The 23169-nt window shown below is 39.4% G+C and overlaps 1 long non-coding RNA gene across 3 annotated transcripts in view; it reads right to left on the reverse strand.

Annotated features, from left to right (window-relative positions):
• The window catches only part of LOC137197379 (uncharacterized), a 67257-nt gene that overhangs the window by 19943 nt on the left and 24145 nt on the right, over positions 1-23169 (reverse strand). The window contains exon 4 of one of the 3 annotated variants that reach the window (XR_010931415.1): positions 17192-18172. The exons of the other annotated variants lie outside the window; for them this stretch is intronic. This is a non-coding gene — a long non-coding RNA (uncharacterized lncRNA). Of the gene's footprint in view, positions 1-17191; positions 18173-23169 lie in introns of those variants that run through there. 3 annotated transcript variants of the gene reach the window in all.

Raw genomic sequence — 23169 nt, forward strand, 5'->3', positions numbered from 1 at the left:
TGCTTGATTCTTCTTTCTCTCATCATCCCCTGTCTCCACCATCTGTAGAGTGGAAGCTATAAAACAAAACCAATGACTTTTCCATTGCTCCCTTCAAAACATCTCCCATTTATCAAACACATTTTAAAACATCTGTTGCAGACAAAAATCCTAAAAGTTCATCATTCAATATATCTAAAAGACAGAGAATCAATGCCATTAAAGTTTTATCATTTTGTCAATCACAGACATTTATTATCCTTTAAGAAAATACCATTACTTTGTTTTCATTTAACTATCAATCTTTTTGTGGTACGTGTTACCTTGATCAAATGGTGAATATCTCATTTTGGAACATGACTCTATTTGTTCTCCTTTTTTCCTTTGCCACAATCCTGCCTCTGTCCTTCATCCAAATGCTTCTGTCTCAACCCAAAGCAAAATGGATCAATTTTCCTGCTTTTCTCCTTTTCTCCTCCATTCTCGCCCTCCCCATCCAAATATCCCCCCATTCAGAGTTGTATGCCACAGTAATAAATCCTCAGAAGGTGGTTTCAGACAGTGTGCCGTAACTCATGTCACCACTGGAGCTAAATCTGAGCTCAGCGGACAGCGTGATGCAAACAAGCTGGAGATATACGCAGGGGGATTTATTGTGGCGTATTTCATCTGAGGCAATGCTGGGCCTGTTCTGATGTCTGTTTTGCACTTGTGAACTGGGATGTCTTGCAGAGAGGCACATGTAGACAGTGCTGTTTACTGTCAGTGCAATGATAAACAGTATGAACAAGGTATAGAGTGAGAAAATCCCCTCAATTTATAGTGTTCTCTTATTTCATTGGCTGTAATATTATCACCATATTGTTTCTATATATACCTTCTTTTACAGGAATATTATTTCAGCACTAACTGAAACTTGTGATATTTTGTTCTACTTTTAAAAATCAGTCTGAATAAATGGTAAATGCGTAAAATGTGTGAGATTCCACTTTCCAGAGGTAAATAACAACAACAGTTCCAGGTACACTGAATTATAGGGTAAATGAAACACTGAGTCATAAAACATGAGCAAAATTAAAACACAGTCACACACTGAATCTTGCTTTGGGCTTTCTTTATATTTGAGGCCTGAATGCTCGACTAAATCTCACTAGGAGCCACAGTTGAAGCATTTTTCTTTGATAAACCTTTTCTTTCACTTGAAAGACAGTTATCTTTGGGATATTATCCATTTGTTAGGCAACATTATTCTGTGTTTAGAGTAATAAATCTGTAATACAACATTGACTGGCAGAACAATGTGTACTCAGAGCTTTGAAGTATATTATATGAGGACAATAAATACCCTTATTACCCTCATTTTCTCAGATGGCTCTTTTCAAGTTAAATGAGCCTGAGTTCATGCCGTTTGGTCACATATGTTGATGAATTTTATAAAATCGGTTGCATGAAAGATGAGTCAACTCGCTGTAGGATTTTATGCTGTAACTGGTCACCGAAACACATGTTGGTGATGTTTAGAAGATGGACAGAGAGAAAGAGGTCACGGGGAGGCTAAGAGCACAGATGCACATGGAAAACAGTTACGAAGAAAACTCTAAGAAGTTAAAATAGCAACCAACATGTGGGATATTCAAGTTCCCCACGTGCACTAGCTGTGTTTGTTGCTGTTTAGACATGCACGCTGATTGCCATTTTTTGATGGCGGATAAATGTAAACATCCTTGTAAGATTTTCATCCCCTTGTTGTGGTGATGAGCATGTCTGCCTTTATTTATTTGCCTGGCTGTTTGCTGTCTGTGTGGTGTAAAGTCATTAGAATTGCTACATTTGTAATGCTAACAGGTGAGAGACACTTGTAGCATTGCTAGTAGTTATCTGTACCCTGAAAGGATTCAGGTGGAACATGTGGATGCTTGGAACGATATACAGAGAAATCCTTCTCTGGCTCACCTTTTCCCCTATTTATGCTTTTTACTTTTCTTCCCTTCTTCCTTTGGAAGACTGAAGAAAAAAACTCCAACAGTGAACCCGAGGGGTGAGGCAGAGGACACGATGTCTTGTAAAACATATGCACTTAATATTAGGGCCATAAAACTTGTAAAATTAAAAGCTATTTTGGAAAATAGAAAGAGAAATATTTATGCGTCTGGCTCTGGATAGAGGTCGTTTTATCTTGGGGCAGCGAGGGCCTGCCGAGGCACAGGTAACGACTGTCAACAGGCGAGGGAAGGGGGTGAAACACTGTGGAGCTGCATGCTCTCTGTGTCCAACCAGATGTCCACATGTGTGACTGGGTTTCCCCCTTTCAGTCGGCCAGAGTGGCCAATGTCGGGGTTTCAAAAGAGCAAGAGAAAGAGAACCAACGTCTGCTCCTAATTACGAAAAAGAGAAGAGAAAAACAAGAAAGAATCTTTGAGCTTTAGACTTTTGCTTACGTTTAGACTCGAATCACAGCTACGCAGGGGTAGCTACTGACACACAGAGCAGCCTCCCTGACGACAAGGGGGCAAAATGAGTGGTGAAAAAAATACAAAAACAATGTCCACCAAGTCGGGTTGATTGAAAAGCTGCAAAAAGCAATTATGATTGTGAGAATGTGCAGACCCCTCGTCTTAGCAGCCAGCAAACATCGTAAATCGTGTGGCGGTCTCTGTTTACATTGTGTTGACCTCTCTATGCCCTCTAGTCCTGGCTGGGCTCTCCATGCCCTCAGCACTGTTGACATACATACACATGGAGGCTGGTTCATATATACATAAACTGTATATATGAGTTTTTCACATTTCCAGAACTTCTTGTCATGTCCCCATTTGGTTTGACTTTACACCATTTTAGGTTTCCATTCAGGTTTTGTTGTCTAATTGTCTTTGTAATGTGGAAATGTTATTTTATCCCTTCACTTATGTTTTTGTAATCAAGTAAAGACATGTCATACCTTTAACATGAAGTTTTCTCCTAGACTTTGCTGTAGCGCTGTCAACCAATGTGGTGCATCTCTGCAATGAAATTTTGTACTCAACTAATCCCGATTAGTCAATATTTGTTTCCCACATAAAGGCCATGCTCTTCATAATCCTCATCTACATCTTTTCAGTGACGATGACTCACACAGCACTCAACACGTCTCATTCTCCAGCATTTAAGAACATTACTCATAGTCTTGTTTTGGTGTTTGTTGGTGCAGGTCGCTTCCTGTATCAGAAGTAGCAAGACGAACCTGTAGGTGTGACGGACTTTGGCTTGTGGACCACATTGCGTTGTCTTTGGTGTCCTCCACCTGGAGCTCAGCAGTTTGAATAGGTGGGGTGTGGCAGCTATGGTCTGACCAATGGGTGACCAGCTTGGCCTTTCCCCCAGTTCCCAGGTTTTTGAATGGCACCAGTAAGAGAGCTGAGAAAGTATAATTCTGGCATCAGTGTGCTTGAACTAAACTGCTTGTTGGATCATCAAAGTCTCCGAAACACACTCCCTCATATTTTTCTGACATATAAATGTGGGGGGGAGTCCAACAAATTTTGTAACTTTCCGAAACTAACAATTCTGCAAGCACGCCCACGCCATGCGGCGATTAGCCAGCCGTGCTGAAGTGAGAAATTATGCAGTAGTTGAACTTTTCTTTCAAGCTTCCTTTTTTCAGTCTTCACATTCTTACTTCTATCACTTTTTGTACGAGCAAATGAGGGCAACACCATGAATGCATTAAAAGCGAGACTCCCCGAAAGTATGTGCCTTTAACCTCATATGAATGATTATCGTGTCCTTCCCCTCTCTCTGCCCCGCCTTTGAGTGTGGCCCTTTGGAACAGGTATAAATACTTTTATTTTTAGTCATAGCTAGACATTGTGTACTAAGAACAAGTCTACATTACACCACATGGAGTCCATCCCTGCATGTGCTGTTGTGTATGGCTACATGGAAAATAGTAGAACTGGCAGTTTTGATGCTCATACTACACTGCAAATGTGTTTTAGACTTCCGGCCTGCCTTCTTGCATTGCATTAATATTTAAGGAAACAAGTGCAAACTACGCTTGTCTGCTGTGAGCATCTTAGCTCACAAGCTACTTACTGTACTGATGGGCTAACAGCTGCTTCTGATGCTGAACATTTACAAACAAATTGCACAAAATTGCAAGTGAATACAAGTTAAAGATGCTGAGTTTGAATTTCACTTGACATTCACACTTTGAATACTACTGATGTTCAAGACTTGCCAACAAGGTGCTGTTAACAGCTAAGTCATCACTTTGAGTGTAGAATAGTTACAGCCCGATACAAATTTTGAGGAATCATTCCAAACAGCTTTATGAACACAAGCTTATTGAGTAAATAAAATGCTTTGCCAGCTATGGAGTATTTTGAAGAGTTGGAGCCGCATGTGAGAAGCAGTCATAAAGTCGATTCATATGAAAGACACTCATTATCACCATTCACTCAAGAAATAAATAAGGAAGATTATTTGAACCATAGAAAAAAGCAGCTATTTTAAGAAAATATTTTAAGGACAATAACATTCAGTCTGTTAAACATGTCGAGGAGTCTAGAGAAGGATATAAATCTTTTAAACGATCATCAGAATAGCAGAGTTTGGTAACACTTTACTTGATGTCCCCCTATTTAGAATTTATAAGAAGCATATAAACAGTTAATAAATGGATTATAACACATTATGGTGTAGTTGTAAGCAGATATAAGTGTTTATTAACATATTTGTCTACAACTCCTCCTGTGACCAGGAGGACAATAAAGTAAAACATAGTTGTAATATAAAATATGTCTTCATAGGAGAAGTCATAATAGGTGTCAAATACTGTACATAAATAAACACTTAAAAATGTCTTAAACTTGAAAAATCATTGAGGGCTGGCCCTCATGTACAGTGATGTCGACTAATAGTTTACAGTGACTTAAAAAGATACAAAATAATAAAAGATACAAGATATAAAAAACAAATCAATTAAATCAGGTACAAAGAGAAGCTGAATGGTTTGTGATCATAGATTTAAACTGACCGAGGGTTACTTAAGTATTAATTTTTAGGGTGCTTTGTAAAGAGTTCCAGGTGGTCGGAGCATAGAAACCAAAAGCAGATCTTCCAAGCTCAGTACAAACTTGAGGGACTTGCAGCAAAAGCCAGTCATTAGATCGTGTTTGATGTGGTCCAGAGGACCAGTGTAGCATAGATGTGATATAATATGGCAGCTTCCCAATAAGAGCCTTGTAGATAAACAAATACATATGCCTATCACGTATCACAGACAGAGAAGACCACCCAACTTTTTGATACAGGATGCAATGATGAGTGCTATAAACATCACCAGTAATAAACCCAAGGGCAGAATGGTAAACAGCATCCAAGGGTTTAAGAATAGAAGCAGAGGCATGCCAATAAATCACATCACCATAATCCATAACAGAGAAAAAAACAGCTTTAACAACCTTTTTCCTACAGAGCACAGGAAACTTCTATTCTATTTCTATACAAAAGGACAATTATTTGTCAAAATTTGTTGACAAGATTGTCTTTATGAAATTTGAATGTGAATTTGTCATCTATCCAAATACCAAGGCATTTATATTTTGTAACTCTCTCAATAATGGATCCTTGTACAGTGGAAATATGAAAGATTTTGCTACCGTTACTTCTAGCTCTAGAGAATAACATAAACTTAGTTTTATGTGCATTCAATAAAAGTTTAAGATCATTAAGTGCAGCTTGGAGAACATCAAAGGAATGTTGCAGGTTCCTCACAGCTGAGCAGAGTTGGCAATGCAATACAATATTGTGTCATCTGCGTATAAATGTGCATGGCAGTTAGTTAAAGATGAAAACCTATTATTAATATAAATTGTAAAAAGAACTGGACCCAAAATTGAACCCTGTGGAACACCCTTAGTTACATAAATATATATATATATATATATTATAAAAACTCTGAATGAATAGTTCCCTAGTTCATTGACTGCTGCTGATCAAACAGGTAATTCAGGAACCATGCATAAGCACTTGAACTAAAACCAGCATTACTTAAAATATGTGCAAGCAAGGAATGATCAACAGTGTCAATTGCCTCGGAGAGGTCCACAAAGATGGCAGCACAACGTTTTTTTTCTCATCCAAGGCACTGATAATGTCATTCACAACCAAAGTGATAGCAGAAACAGTACTGTGGAAAGGCCTGAACCTGGACTGATGTGGGCTCAGAACAGAAATTGTGGTGTGAAATTCGTTAAGTTGACAATTTGGATATTGGTCTACTGGTCTATATTAAGTGCCTCAATAACTACACTGATAGACACAAGATGTAGAATAAACCGAGAGGCATGATTGGAGTGAGTACATAATCATAATTAACAAAAAGATGGTTGGTGTTAGTAGGAGGGGATCCCCTATCCTCATCCTCAAAAATATGAACAGCTGCTGCAAAGTGTCTATTAAAGGCAGAACAGATCTCACAACGATCATATACAATCAATCATCAAACTTGACATGAGTAGGTAGGGAGGCAGCAGAATTGCTTTTATTAGATTTTACCACCTTCCAAAATTTTGCAGGATTTGAATAAAAGCTAGAGACCAAGTTCAAATAATAATCAGATTTAGCCTTTCTCATGAGTGACGTGCTTTTATTTCTAATCTTTCCAAATGAAACCCAGTGGGATGCCTCTTTAGTGCCTCTAGCGAGAGACCAAACTTTGTTGAATAGGTTGATAGGGGAAAACTGTGGGCTAGATCCATTTTTCACTCTAATCTTTAAAAGGTGCATGCATATTTGCAACAGAGAGGAATGTTTTTGTAAGAAGAATCCAAAGCTAATTCGACATCAGGAATTCCAGATGTAAGATGAATGTCACTATCATAGAGGTCATTTAGAAAAGATTATTCATTAAAATTTCTCTTAACTATAATTCATAATGAAGTTCTCTTTGAGTGTTTGTTCCTAATATATACAGCAGGACAATGATCACTAATCCCTAAATCAAAAACACCACTTGCAATGATTTTGTAACTCTCGTTAGAAAAAACAAAATCAATTACAATAGTTCTTAAAGGGTTCTTCCGATTACGCCTGATGGCTTCATTGATCAATTGAGATAAATTGAGGCTAGAGGAAAAAACTCCTTTTAAATAATAAGAAGCAACAGTCAACCAATCAATGTTAAAATCTCCCAAAACTATAATTTCCGAGTAAGTATATAGAGAGAGTAACTCTGCCAAATAATCAATAGACCTAGCATCAGCTGAAGGAGGTCTATAAATCCCATTTACAACAATGGAATTATTAGACCCACTATTAATCTTTAGGGCAATGAATTCAGAACATTTGGGCACAGTAACAGCATGTAGAATAGAAACAGAAAAACAGGATTTGACATAAATGGCCACCCGACTGCCCCTTCCAATTCTGTAAGTTCTAAAAATATTATAATCATTTAAGGCCACCTCAGAATCACTAATGCTATTCTTAAGCCATGTTTCTGAAAGAGCCAAAAAATCTGGATCTGCTTGAGAGACAAATATATTCAAGTGATCAAGTTTCTGATGCTGTAGTAGACTTCTAATATTCAAATGAATCAATTGTAAGCCTTTTATAGTCTTAGACAGAATGGAGTTTATTTTTATAGGTTTTGTAGGCATTTATTTTTGTAGGTAATTGTCAGGCCTGTGATGTTATAAAATTAATACAGTTTGAAGTCAGTTGCTTTAACACTGGTCCATTTGGATGAATAACATTCTTTTTGTACAGGTCCTCCCTGGGCCAGAACAAATAAAAGTTGCTTATGAATCCACATGTAGTAGCAATACAGAAGTTCTATAACCAGCAATGCCGACTGAGGAGACTGAAATGTTCTGAACCATATCTTCAGGATGGAATGGGGCCAGAGAAAAATACAGTTTTCCCCCGAGGCTCTCTATTGTTTTTGTCAGAGACTCAAAGTCAGACTGAAGTTTGATTGATTGTCAAGACATTATATTATTAGCTGCAACGTGCACAATAACAGTGTGGACAGAGGGGTAAAGATCAAGGATAGCAGGGACCTGTTAAATGACATCAGATACTTTAAATCCAGAGAAACAGTAGGTAATGCCACAAGGAGTTTGACAAACCTGATGATAGAATCGCCGATCACAAGGATCTCAGGTTGACCACTGTAGATGGCGAGGTTGCTAGGATGATTAACAGCAACTGTCACTGCATTTGCAGCGATAGCAGACCCCTCATCGCCTACGGGAAAGGGTAATAGGGCAGATCCAGGCAAAGAGGACAAAGAGACTGTTCAGATGTTGTGTCTAAAAATATGTGGCAAACGCCAGCTATGCCACTTTCTCCAAGGTGCTTGGTAGGTTGCACTACTGTCGCACCTGCCATTACTAAGCAATCTTTACCTCTCTATGGTTTTTAATGGCAATTGGCAACTAATATTGGCTGACCTTTCAACCGGATGTTGTGACGTCAAAGGTGACGCAAGTCCTTTGGAGCTGATTGATTAATTCTTGTTACATGACGTGCGGCGCGCTTGATGCATTCGAAAAAGTTGAGAAAAAACAGGCATGTTACAATGAATGTGCAGCGTGACAGTGTCGCTCTCAGTGTTGAGCACACTTGTCGCACATCTCCATTGAAAATAATGAATTTGTGCAAGCAAAAGAATCAACATCTGAATGGTCCAAAAGGTGCAGGAGAGTGCCATCGAGGTGTTGGGCTGGGACACTTGGTCTCAGGTGGGGCGTCAGGTAGAGAGCCTGTCCCACTGGACAAAGGAGTGGAGACAGGATGTTTCCTTGTTGTTGATGTGAGCTGCTAGTGGAGGAAATTAACTATCTGCAAGCTCAGCCAGAGGAGTGAAATTGTTTCTCAGGGGGAGTTTATTCTCAGGTCCGGAAAGGGGGATAGAGAGCCTTCTCTTTCCCTTTACCATTGAAGACCAGGTTGTAAAACTGCGAGAAGATCCAGGACCATCATCCGGTCTCAATAGTTCTGTTGAGTCAATTCAGATGTCAGCTAATCTGGAGCACAGCTGAGCCTGACATTGCAGGAGATCATCAATCAAACTTTTTATTGATTGCAACTCAGTTTTGATATGGATGAGCTCAGTGGGCGACACGATTAATCTAACCATTGTGTTTGTCTTCAGTGTTGATTAAACAACATGGAAGCAAATTACTTTCTCTCTCTCTCTCTTTCACTTTCTCTCTGAAGCACAAACAGCCCCCAGCTGATTCATTTGGTCCAATAAATTTGGAAAGTCTAGAAGAGCCGCACAATTAAATTATTTTATCCCCATTCAAGTTAGCAGACGGCTAACCGGAAGTCAGTCGCTCGGCTGGCAGAAGTCTCTGGTATGCATTCATCTGGGCCAGTGTGGGAATGTCTCCACCAACACCAGATTTAAAAACTTAGTATACTGTGAAATACAGAGAGATTTAACTTGTGTGAACTTGTTTTGGCAAGGGCTTGAATGTAATAGATGTCCATTTATATGTAAAAGTTCCGCACTGCAGGTTTAAGCATCTCTTTGAAGCTCTTAGTAAACCACCTACCAGAATATATCTTTTACCTGAGCTGGAATATTTGAACAATGTCGGGTATGTGTGCACTCCCTGTCCAGAGCTTCACTACGCAGCTCTGCTTTTGTCTTACGGGAGATCTTCACATTTACTCCTTCGGTGTAAACCACTGAAGATGTGGAGCAAAGGTACAATTTATAGTCTATCTGGTCACTGAGTGGGACTGTGCGGTATAATTTGTAGCAGTGTGTGTATGTGTGAATGTGTTGATGTGTACATGCATGTAGGCTTGCGTTTACATGTGCGTGCCTGTGTAGGTGCATATATACTGCACGGTTGTGTCTTGCCACTTGGACACAACTCTGAAAGACCATTATGTTTTGAAATAATAAAATACACACAGACACACACACACACACACACACACACACACACACAGCCTTTCTCTGTGAATCTCAGACACACATACACACCAACAGACATGCTTTTAACATACACCTCTGCACACCTCAGCACGGCCAAAACGCACTAAAAATTTACGACCTTAACATTCCTGCAGGGTCAAGCAATTTATCAAATCCTGCACATTCTGGTTTCAATTACACAGCCGATTGTGGAGAGCGGTTATTTTAGCAGGTTCATTTGGCCCAGTAGGGAGGTCGAGTCTTTTTGCTTAACACCCCATCCCCTGAACGCAACTGGGCATTACTTTCAGGACAGATGCGTTCGCTCGTCTCTGGATGCTACAGATGGTAAGAGAGAAATTGTCAGGCTGCTAGAACTGAGCAGATGAGCCACGGGTGTCATCACACAACTGTCTTTCTCAATTTCTGTCCTCCTCTTGTCTTTTGGCTTTGTCCTCCTTCCAGGTCTTTTTCAGTGGCAAAGTCAGTCTGTCATCTTGCTTGTTCCTTCCTTCAACCTCTCTCATCTGTGTGAAGCTTTACAATGATTAAGAGTCCTCTATCTGTTTTTTTTCAACCTCTCTATGTATCCCTCTATGCAGGTTTCCCTTTCTGCTCCTCTCTATCCTTTTCTCTCCCACGTCACCATTCTCTATCCGACTTTCTTGATCTTTTCGTCCCTTTCTCTGCCTCACACCCTCTCCCTTTCGTCTTTCTCCTCTCTCTCTCTGTGGTAGAGTGGTGATAAATCCCTATTTTATTGCTGGAGAATTCCTCTCTCCCTGCAGGGCTGACAGCTCCCCACGTTCTAAGACACTGCTAGGACCAAACCCAATCCTCCCTCCCTCCATCACTCCATCTCTGCCTCCATCTGGCCCTGATTACTGAGAGAGTGGAAGGGTGGCAGGGCGGGGTGGGGTGGGGGGAGACGTTGGAGGGAGGCATCACACCATTACACCCTAGGAGAGGATAGGGAGAGAGGAAGGAGGGATGGAGGGAGTGGATGATGCACAACATGTTGGTATGGAGGAGGAGAAGGGGGAGAAAGAGGAGGAGGAGGAAGAACACTAGAAGGGAAAATGGAGACCGGAGACAAGAGAGGTCATTGTGGTCTGGATGAATAAATATTAATTAATTAATTAATATAATGTTTGAGTACATCCAGTACAGGGGCTGTAACGTGGAGGTGACATGAGGAATAACTATGAGGGTGGGAGAAAATGTAAAAAAAAAAAAAAGATTTTTACAGTAATAAAAAAGTAAATACTGTCACATTCTTACTGTGGCAGTAAAAGCGAAGACCGAAATGAGCCGATTGAATTGTTCCTTCAAGCTAGACAAGAAAAATATCAGTTTCCTGTGGTGTGACCAAGGAGACGGTAGTGACAGAAAGAAAGAGGTTGACAGAAGAGGGAGAGAAAAATAGAGACATAGAGAAAGATAGAACAACAGGTGACAGCCATAGGCAACGAGGCAGTAGGACGAGGGTTAAATAACTGTCCGAGCAGAGCCGACACCCTCACTGTTTGTAGTGTGTAATCTCTAATATGTTACAAACAGCCCACAGTAGATGCCGCATAGAAGGATATGCATTTTGTGGGGGTTTTTCTTGCATGAATCAAACTGCATTCAGGGTTGTCAAATATCAGTTTGCAGAATAAGAATTGCAAAACCGCTTTGTTAGAGACAGAAATAAAATTGCATTAAAAAAAAAATGCATTTTGATTTAACCTTCCCTGTCGACTAATGTGTGTCAGGTTATATTCAATGAGGTTGGGCTCATAAGTGTTGAGTTGCATATTCTAAGTTCCGTGATATAGAACAGCACACAATGAAACAGCAGCTGAGTCCCACAAATGTAATTGAGAAGTGATAATGGCCATCATTTGGGTGGAAAGTGGCTAGATGGAGAGGAGATTTTGGAAGTGTGTGTGTGTGTGTGTATGTGTGTGTGTGTGTGTCCGTCCTGGCAGGCCCGACTCACTGCAGCAGGTGCCAGAAGAGTGTGTAATAAACACAACTGCTTTGGACAAGCTGGCCTCTCACATCAAATAATGTGTTTTGGCGATGTCCACCTCAGCTGTTCATATGTGCAACACTCAGCAGCAGTGAAGCCTCTCAAGAAAACACAACCAATTAATATAACAGTTTCTCACAGAGAGGCAGGGCTTTACCGGGAGATAAAAGTCAAATTCTGTTTCGGTTCTGGTGATATTAGTTCTGTGTAGTACCTGTAAACCAGTATGTCAACTCTGGTAAGTGAATATTTTCATTTAGAAAATGAGATTTCCACCTTCTGATAATTTGATAAAATTATACAAAACGCAGAAAAATGATTTCAGTATCACATGCCTTCCTTACATTTATGATTACATTTTGAAGCAGAAGTTAATATAGAATAATGGCAAAAGTCTCTTAACTACACATTTTTCTAAATACAGCTTCTTAATCTTATATCTGTTCTTGTTTTACCATTACTTACATTATCATTACTCTACATTAACATTCATGACAATGAAAATCAAGACATTGTTTTTAAATATTGAGCCATCAATAGAATTTGTTGTAGCCTTTTTATATTTTTCTCCCGCAAGGAATCTCACCATACAATGAAGAAAATTCACAAGACACTGTTGACTAAGCTTTAAGCCTCATGTTAGATTATGAATCACCCCCCTCCTCGCTTGCTCTCCAGCCACCTCCACCAAAATAATCAGTATAATTTCTATTCATTATTACACCTCCATTTATCTGCGAGACGAGACGTGGGGAGGACGGGGTATAACTCTGAGGAATAACAATACCATTAAAAAGCCTGTGCGGCAAATATCAATCATTGTTGCAGTTAATGTCCCTCCAGCCTATTCAGATGGCCTCTCTCTTTTCCTAATGTCCACCCATCTGTGTGTGTGTGTGTGTGTGTGTGTGCACAAGTGTGTGTGGCTGTTATATTCAAAGCCCTTTAATCAACAATCGTTGCATCTGGGCCAGATAATGAATGGCATTGTTTATAACCTCACCCCTGTATCAGGTGATAAATGCATATGTGCTTAATGCTATAATTTGAATAAGAAATGAGATTGTGCTTTATTTTAATATCGAGGAGACACTGTGTTAATAAAAATTCCTTGGTAAAGTTGTGATGATGATGATGTTAAATTCTGTCAACCAGCCAAAGGATTAAGCTGCAGCAATAAAACTGAAGATTCAAAATGAAGTTATGAAGCAGTTGTTTGTGATGCATGGCCTTTGACAATAAGATACAAACAAAAGTGGTTAAAAGCAAAGAGAACTGCATTCAAGTGGAACATTGATTTATTGAGTCACAAATTTACAAAAACAAACAAAATGCCCTGCGAGCATTGTTTAAAATATGAAACAGGTTTCTCTAAATCCACTTAAAAGAATGCCTCTGTCACACGAGCGCTGATGTATGTGCAAAAGCTCCTGTCGAGTTTATTTTCCATTCTGAACACATTTAGCAAAACTGACTTGCATGTAACACAGGATCCTCTGTGTGCTTTCTGGTTATAAACTGGCGGAGGGAAAGCAAACCGAGCTCAAACATCATCACAATTATACAGGAGGTGTTATGAAAATAATATCACACTCGGTTTAGATGAGATATTGTATGTGTTGATTGCTAAATGGACTACAACATTTCAGTGTCACTCACTTTGACCACATTGAAATAACTACAAAATCTGTATTTTCTTTTTCAAAAGAGCGAGCTTTACTAGAATCATCTACTGGACTACATAATACATTTATATTCCAGTAGTAGTGAAATAGTAGCCAAAAACTGAAATATTATTTTTGTAAGTCTTAATTAAAAAAAGACTCAAAATGTGTTATTATTCACACAGTGTGTGAGGTGTTTGACAAAATACTACATATTGTTTAATTTACTAAACTACACTTTGAACACCAGAGATGTATCACAGTGTGGACAGTTGTTATATACAGTTGCTGAAATTAGAGTCTGATTTGTGTATTTTCAACAAAATGTTTTGCATGGCACACAAAAATCCCTTAAAACTGCATAATAGATCTTAGGTCATAAAAAAAAAAAAAAAAAAGAAAAATCAAGAAAAAAACAGTGCAGACAATTTCCTGGCTCTATTTCCTCAGTGACATTATCCCACTGGAATAGCAGTGGCGCAGTGTTACAACCCTGCGTGTTGCCACAGTGGAATACAGATAGAGAACAGCTCAGCGTTCGCTACCCGGGGACTTAAGCTGTCCAAATCTTTGACAGTTTCTTAACAGCTCCTGGCCCTTAAACTATGAAAGATTCCAGCGACAGATAGGGAACCCCACCTACCCCCCCACTACCCCCCCAACAACCCTCCACCCCCCCGTCCATATCAGGCAGAATCATTGATAAAGACAACCTTTCAGGGATGACACTGATAGCTGCTCCAAAACCATTCGAAAAGTGATTTGCCTGCCATTTTAGCTGCTGCTGCCCTCTTTATGATGCACACGTGTCTGGGAAGACAAGGAGGTTGCTTATACAGGAGGAATTAGATGGGACCTTAAAGGGCCACAAATATGTATTCATATTTTCCTCAATTTATATACATGAAAGATTAAATGCAATTAATCTATACGCTATTAAAATTTGAGTTTGTTTGAGTGGATCATATTTTTTTTAATCTACCCTATTTCAGTGTCATGTCAGTTTGGACTAAAGTGAATATCTCACTACAATCAGCACTTAAAAGAAATGAAATCATTTGACTCAGAGGAGCTGTATTGGTGAATTATTAGAGAAAGGATCTTTAAAGTTAGAAATACATTATCATGTCAGTGACCTTATTATCAAGCAGAATTTAAGTAGAGACTGAAGATACAAATACACAGTCTGTATACGTATGATGTTTCAGATATTACTTACTAAATAGTGTCTGATATTAACGCCTCCAAATCTTAAACACAGAAAGATTTAAACTGCTGATCAATTGCTAAATTAAAGCAGGAGCAGTCATTGCATTTTAGGCTATATGAGAAGGCTGTTTGTTCAAAGAAGAAAACAATTTCCTTGTGTAATGTTTAAAATCTGACAGCGGTGGTTGTAGAGAAACTGGATCCGGACAGACATTTTGAAAGCTGAGATATTTCTCGTCTTAACACTGCAAAATGTTTCATGATGTCTTTAATTTACTGCATCTGAAGCTCCAACTCAGACATTCAGACATGAGATGGAGACACTGTCTCTACTCCTCTGTCTCCTTCTGCTCCTGCATCCCTTTCACCCCTCCTCTCGCCTCCATCCCCATCTTCGGTCCAAATGAATGACGCCAGCTGGGGTCGGTTGGCTGATGCTGGGCCCTGCTAGGTGGCATTGACAGCTGAATTATCCCACAGGCCGCGGCGGCTGATTATCAGCGGAGAAGTCATCAGGGCGTCCAAGCCTCCCCACCTACCCCCAATCCCCAATCTCTCTACCCCCCTCGTCCTCTTCCCCGTCCCCCTGTCACCCCTTGTCAAGAGAGGGACGCCTTCACCAGGCTCGCCGCCCGGATCCTCTTGACAGGTAATCTCAACAATAACAATTACCGCCATTACTGGTGTCATAAACAAGTGGCCGACCCCAAGCCAGGGCAATAACAAAGGCTTTATAATTCACCATGCAAGGCCATATAAATACATGCCAACAGGTAACAAGTAATCTAGCTGAGAGGATGAGGGCTGGTGCTCCCAGGCACTGGACTGGATCTATCTGTGTGTGTGTGTGTGTGTGTGTGTTTGCTGCAAGGAGCCGTGTGGGTGAAGGGTGAGGACTGAAGTCGAGGCTGCAGACACACATTTGAATATAATCACATAAGGAAGAGAATGATTTCAGTGGGTGAATATATTTGATTGGGTCTAAGTCACATTTGCTTGATGTTTAAATGCAGCAGCGTGCAGTGAAGCAGTTTTGTCAGGCCATCGATGAGACAATTTTATCCGAGAACGTCATTGATTTTGAGCATGTTATTGATTTAGCAATAGAGGCGATACTTCACTGTAAATCTTTGATTATCAGAGAGAAGTAGATTGAACGCATCAAATAAATGTCTTCTTGTCTTGAATACTGAAAGGAACATAAATCCTAATTGAGAACAAATTCAGATTCATTATAATTATTATTAATAAGACAAATTTGATGTAAGAAAGAAGTGAAATTAAACAAAACATCTATTTGTTTCAATATTTAACAGAATCAGATATTTAACAATAAACCAATCTTATAAAGAGGTATGTGTAAGCATATATATTTATTAATTTTAATATATTTGAATTCCTGCTTGATTTAATAATAATTTTACGTTTTTATTTATTATAACAATTATACAAATTAATTCTGCCCAAACGCTTCGTGCCTTGCAGTTGAAGTTTGGGCCAGATTGCTTCCTCTCCTCAGCAAAGCAAACAAGGCGTTGTGGCCCGGAGCGCTAAAATAATTTGAGACTCCCTAATGAGGAGAGCTGAGCAGCAATTAACACGTGTCAAAGTCGACATCATCAGGTGCCAGTCTCATTTTCTTCCCAAGACTCAATGGATTTTTTTCCCCTCCTCCTCTCCTCCCGTTTCCTCTTGTTTATTCTCACCCGAAGGCGACGGTGAAAAAAAAAAAAACAGGTTTCCATTTCTGATGCAGTTGGACTGCGGCGCGTTTAACGATCACTAGTTAACGCCACTGAGATTGTCGTGCCAACGTTTTCTCTCATCCTTTATTCGTTTCCTTTCTTTCTTTCCTGTTTTTTTTTTTTTTTTGCAGCGGTAGTCAGATCACACACACACACAGACACACACACACACACACACACACACACAGAGGCCGGTTAACGGTGCGTAATTCCTGCAGGAGCGATGCTCCGAGCGGAGAAACAGGCGAGAAGAGGAGAGCAGGAGCCGCCTGATGTGGATCCGCACGGTAGTTTAAAAAAAAAAAAAAAAAAAAAAATCCCGATACATTAAATAACAATTTAAATAATTTATTTCAGACTAGCAACAGTTGAACTAAATTATATTTATTTTTTTAATCGGTGAAATAGGAGAAGGCTAATATTTATTTTATTATCCTCTTTTCATCAGCATAATTTTGTACAAACGTTGTAATTATAATCAGCAATTATATTTACTAAAATTAAAGATAATAATTATAAACTAAATATACAGATGAAAAAAGATATTTGTAGTGACTTTAGTCAAAATGTATTTGCATTTAGATTTAAAAACAGGTTGGCTGCACAATTAGATGTTGTATTTAATTTATTAAATAAGACAAAGATAAAAATGTGAAGAATTTAAAGAAGTGAAGAACTTTTACACAATTAAATATGCACAAGATAATATTACAAGGAAAGTACTAAAATAAACATAGGCTTCATTTAGCATCAAATGTGCTAATAACTTCAAATCACAACTGTCTTTCATAATTGTTGATAAATACATTTTTTATTGCAGAATTAAAACAGGTCATTTCACTTACATCTTGGCCTATTACACACACCACACTGATGATTAAATAGCCATGTTGTGAGTTTAAATTACCAAATGAAGTGTCAAAAGAAATGAATGTCAAATTACTCCATTAACAGAAATTACTTTCATAAGCACAATTAGAGGACACAACTTGAGTTCTCTGCTGAGCTCAATTTTATTTTTTTATTTTTTACTGTCATAATTTGTTGCAATTAAAAGTCTGAAAAGTCTGGATGTAAAACACAGATGTGTTTAATCTCCAGCTAATTTACCACACAAATGTCAGTGTGCTTACAAAGATGAATATAAGAAAAAAAAAAACTTCCATCTACCTAGCAACAGCAGCTCACAAAACACATCAACAGCACTATGTAGCAACACTACAACCTCATCTCTCAGCTTATGTGTTAACCAGTTTGCATCTTTCTCTGCACTCGTAGAGGCAGGGTAAAGAAAAAAGAAAGAGGAAGAAAAGGAGGAGGAGGTGTTTTTGTTGCCATTCTTCTGACCTGAGCCGCTCATCTTCCTCAGTGCTCAGCGGGAGCCCGGCCGGCGCTCGCCTCGCCTACCCAGGGTCCTTTTGGTGTGTGTGCATATCATTTGCATACATTTCTTGTCGGCTGACGAGGCCTCGCTCTCATTAAAGCCTCGTCTCACAAAATTCCCTCCCAGAATCCTGCTGGTCCTCGCTGCCATGAATCCATACCTGTGGCCGCTGATGGAGGCATGCTGGTGGCTCAAAGGCAACCAGAAGAGGGTGAGGGGATGGTTAGAGAGGAAAGACGGGGAGACAGAGATCTGTTTCTGTGCAGTGAAAACAACAGAGAAAGCAAAGGAGAGGAAGAAAAAAAACTGAAGTCAAGCGAGAGAGGATAAATGACTCCTCTGTGTGCTCTCTCTCTCTCTCTCTCTCTCTCTGTCTCTCTCCCTCCTGCTCTTTCTCACTCTCTCTCTCTCTCTCTCTCTTTCTGACTCTTGAACCAGGCTCCATTTTGTGTTAAGCAGCTCCCTCTCATGACAGATCTCTGGTGGGGTCAGGTGTCAAAGTTGAGAATAGGGTCAGCTGTAACACAACATGCAAGAGAACTCTGCAAACTCTGTCTCTGTCTCTTTCTTTCGATCTCTATTACTTCCTCGTCCTCCACAAAATACACGCTCTACATGCACAAGGGTGATGAACTATTACGTGTTTAAAGGATAGGGCTAATCATTATTGTGTATTTTTCTAATTCTGAAAAGACATAAAATAACAATCAGTTACACGGCAATCAGATCATTAAGTTGGTATGGCTGACTCGCTTCATGTAGAAACTGATATACAATCCAGTTTGATTAATAGATCAGCGCCTTATCAGATAAATACTTTGAGACTGGATTTTACTGCAGGGACTATAATCAGTTTTAACCTCCCTCTGAATGATTGTGAGGTAAAACAGTAGAAATACAGTGTTCAGAGTAAGTTTACCAGTGATATGCGTTTACACGCATTTGATTGGCTAATGCAGTTTTCTGTCGAATAATATCACATTGCACTGTGCAAAAAGCTGATCTACATTTTTGTTTGATGACCCTTGACGGAGCACTTTGTGATGGCACTCCCGTTGAGCCAATTCATTGGTCTCATTGAAATGAATGAGAGTTTTTTTTTCCCACACTGTGCTATAGGTTTGAACAGTTTTTCCCCTTAATACTTTCTGACTTCCCTACCTTCCCTTTCTAAGCCCCAAGTTATATCTTGCAGGTCACAAATACCATATTGGTCTGAACATAAGACGACGCCCCCTTTTCCAACAACTGTTTATGGAGAAAAAAAGAAAAAAAAATCGTAAATCCCACATTTGTGCAGCCTGTCTATCAGTCACACACTCTCTCCCATCAGGCGTTTGGAAGCCATCAAAGTTATTTTCTCCTGCAGTTAGTATTTTTCAGTCTGTCTGACTGTTTGAGCTCCTCAACATCTGTGACAGCAGTAATTCTTGGCTGCTTTGCAGACGATTCGGACCCCGGTCCGTTTCTGCAGCACAGACGTCGGGAAACGCCTTTGATGCATTTTCACTTGTTATGAATTTACTCTGCATCAGAAAAACATGTTACACAAGCCTTCGAAAGCTCCTGCAGGTTTAAACTGAGCTAACAAAACACCTTTTTTTGTAAATGTAAGTGAATGCACTTGATAGCCTAGCAACATTAAGGCTACAAACAACCCATAATGCAACACTCTCTGTAGAGCTGGTGTTACAGCTCCATTCAAAAAGGATCTCTGATTTTATTAATGTCCTTGAATATCACACAACCCCCACTTTTTCAAATGTTATTCCCAGAATAAAATATTGTCTTACATTTGGGCCAATATGGTACATAGTTTAATTTATGAGAAACACCTGGAGGGGCTGTATAGTTTTTTAGCAAAAGTTACTCAAACAGGAACTAACACTGCATTTAGACACAGATTAATCATTTAGTGCTCTAGTGAGCATTTATGACACCAGGTCGGTGTTTGTGGGATTGACTCAAAATAAACTACAGTGCCCCTGTTCATGATAAAGATGTCACCCAGTATGACAGTGTGCCTCTTTGGATTTTAGTAGTTTTAAGTCCATGGCACAAAAAATAGGTTACAGGCAATACTTGTAACAATCAATTCGTTATTGGTTTTAGTCTTTTCATGTGATTTGTTGAAAATAAGAAAATATAGAATATTGCCAGACTTATCTATTAGAAGTTATATATGCAGCCATGGAAACAGAAGAGCTGAGAGCAGCGTTGATGACGACAAAAACACGACACAGCAAAGGAATTTAACGACATACTCTATGTACTCTGTGCAGTTCTCTCACATACACAGGGACTCACAGTCACACGCCAAAATGAATGAACACATATAGAAACACACGAACAAAACCACATCACTCAAACCTCCACACCACTGAACACAAGTGGAGGGCAAAAAACAGAGAGAGAGTGAGAGAGGGAAAAAATGATGAAGTCGGACTTGAACATCAAACAATAAACAGTCCATTAAGTCTGTGGGTGGAAGGGTTTGGGAGTGGGGGGGTGGGAAGGCAGATATTGGGGAGGGGGGGGTGGAGCAGAGGAATGATGGGAGTTTATTTAAAGCATGGTGACCCCGTGGCCGAAGGCTGCCTCAGTGCAGGGATGAATAAAACTTTAATGGCTCATAAAACACAGCGACCCCTTCTCCGAGCCCAGCTTCACAGCATTTATTCCTGCTGGGTCGGCCAATCAGATCGCTTGAATCTCCAAATACAGGGAGGGAGAGAGAGAGAGAGAGAGAGAGAGAGAGAGAGTGGGACAGAGAGGAGAAATAGGAGAAGAGTTAAAGGAATAATTAAACAGTTTGGGAAATGTGCTTATTAGCTTTGTTTTTTGAGTGTGAGTCGAGAAGATATCAATCTTATATATGTGCAGAGTATGAAACCGGGGTCAGGAAAAATTATTATGCTGTAACTCATTCGTTTAACAGTTAACTATTGATGTATCACAGGTTGCCAAACACAGTCGGTCAGCACAGGTTTTTGATTTGGTCCGTGCAAGCATAAAGATACAAAGTCTGGCAAACTCACTGTGTAACCCTGTCTGCTAGAATTTAATTCATGTATAACAAATCTGCAACAGTTAACCTATTTTGTTAGAAACATAATGCTGTCCAGATTCCATATTTCTAATAAGGAAATGTTGATACTGAACATATCCTCTAAATGTTCTCTGACAACTTATTTTATTTGTTTTCTTATGATATCCACTCTTGCAATAAAAAAAACATGTTCATAGATTAAACTTTCTATGGTTCTATCCTCCAATTTCTGTTTTATTCATGTGTTTGTCCATCCTTGTTACTTTCCTTTTGATTTGATTTAACTGTAATCAGAGCAAAAGCCAGTATAAATAAGGGTTAAATGTAAATAAAAACGTGTTAGGCACTCACTGTGTTTATGTTAAGCACTTGGATAAGGTTAGGGAAAGATCATGGTCATAGTTAAATATTGAAAAAGTCAAAAGGGACTTGATAGGACGGGTTTATTTTTAAAACATGTAAACAAAACCACGACCTTCCTCTAACCTTAAAGTGTTTTTGTTGCTTAAATCTAACCACACACATGACCCTGGTCTCCTGCATTTATCACCAAAATGTACTGTAACTGGTAAACCTAATTAGTATATAAGCATAATTTCTTGCAAACAAGATTGCACTGTGATAATAAGACTTCAGGATGCTGCACAGTCGCTACACCCAGCTGCTGTTCGCCGAGAAATAGCTCCACCAGGATATTCCCTGTGAAACCACAAATTGTATGGCGTTAACAAACGAGATACGTGTCGGTGGGTGAGTTTTTGAACTTCGGAGATCTGTTTTCCTTTGGCATAAAGACTGGAATCTTTATGCTAAGCTAAGTTAACGAGTCCCTGACGACTCCAGCTCCGTACTTAATGTATACACTTGAGATTGATATCTATTTTCTGATCTCACTCTTTGAAACAAAGCGAATAAGCATAACTCCCCAAATCTATTGATTTAATTTGAAGGGTACAAGACAAAGAAAGGTGCAGAAAGGTACTGACAGAAAGAAACAAATTTAGAAGCAAAAGGAGAAAAAGTGATAGAAGTCGATGATAAAAGAGGAATATTCGAGTCATGGCAGTGGAGATAGAAAAAGAGAGATGGAGCGAAAGAGAGAGTCGGGTGTAAAGTGAGAGAGAGAAAGAGACTGTGATATTTATCCTGGTAAGGTTTCACACAGACATGTAAATCATACAAACACACAACCTCTCAACCTTTTTAGCACAACACTGTGAAGGTACAAACTATCACCAGCGGTTTAATCAAACCCGTGTGAACTGTACTTATTGCCAAGCACCATTTGCCTCTCTGGAAACGGGCCTGTGACAGTCTGAAGCTGAGGTGTCAATCCATGCCGCCATCACCCCGAGGTGCTGGGATCTGTAAACAAGCAGCTGTCACCTTATTTAACACTCAGCCATTTTCTTACCCACCTCCCCACTCAATCTATGATGTTTGTCTGAACTCCAGGAGTCATTTTGTTGATGTGTTTAAAGTGTTGTAATTTGCATTTTTAGTAGCCACTTTCCTCAGGGTTGCTTTGTCTAATTATGCTACAATTAGTGTATATCCTACATTTCCCAGAATATCTTTTGTCAAATCACAAAGAGGTCCAACTTCACACCAGTAAGTAACAATCACAGTTGCTTTGCCTACTCTATTAAAAAATAATAAATGCATCGAAAATTGCAACTTTATCAAGATAAGTTGCTGATAAAATGCTTTGCAATCTGCTGTCGTCTATGTAGGAAAGTGAGAGGAAAAGTCAAGAAGTATAAAAGACATCCAAAAAACAGATAACTAGTGCAAAAATGGACAGGAAATGGAGTATAAATGACGAAAAACACAACATGTGATGTGCATGTTTTTGGGAGTTCACGGTTAACTATTTTTTAACAAACATCTTTGTTATCAAAGTAGATGTGTATTCCCATCTGTGACTGTATCAGCCAAAACATTTGATGTGTGTGTGTTACAGTCTGTGAACCTCTCTGCCCCTCTCTCCCCTCCTCGTTCAGCCCAGCGGGTGTCATTTTCAGGTCATGAGACTGTAAATATACCCAGTTAGACCCCAGAGCCATAAATTTAGAGTGAACAGCCTGAACTCCTACGTGGACAGATAGCATGAGACAGACATGATATGGCTGCTGGAATAAATAACAACAGCACATATTCACAGCTTACATAAAAGACGGTAATAGATATCACATTTACACACTTA

The sequence above is a fragment of the Thunnus thynnus genome, chromosome 14 (assembly GCF_963924715.1).
Source record: "Thunnus thynnus chromosome 14, fThuThy2.1, whole genome shotgun sequence".
NCBI lineage: Eukaryota > Metazoa > Chordata > Actinopteri > Scombriformes > Scombridae > Thunnus > Thunnus thynnus.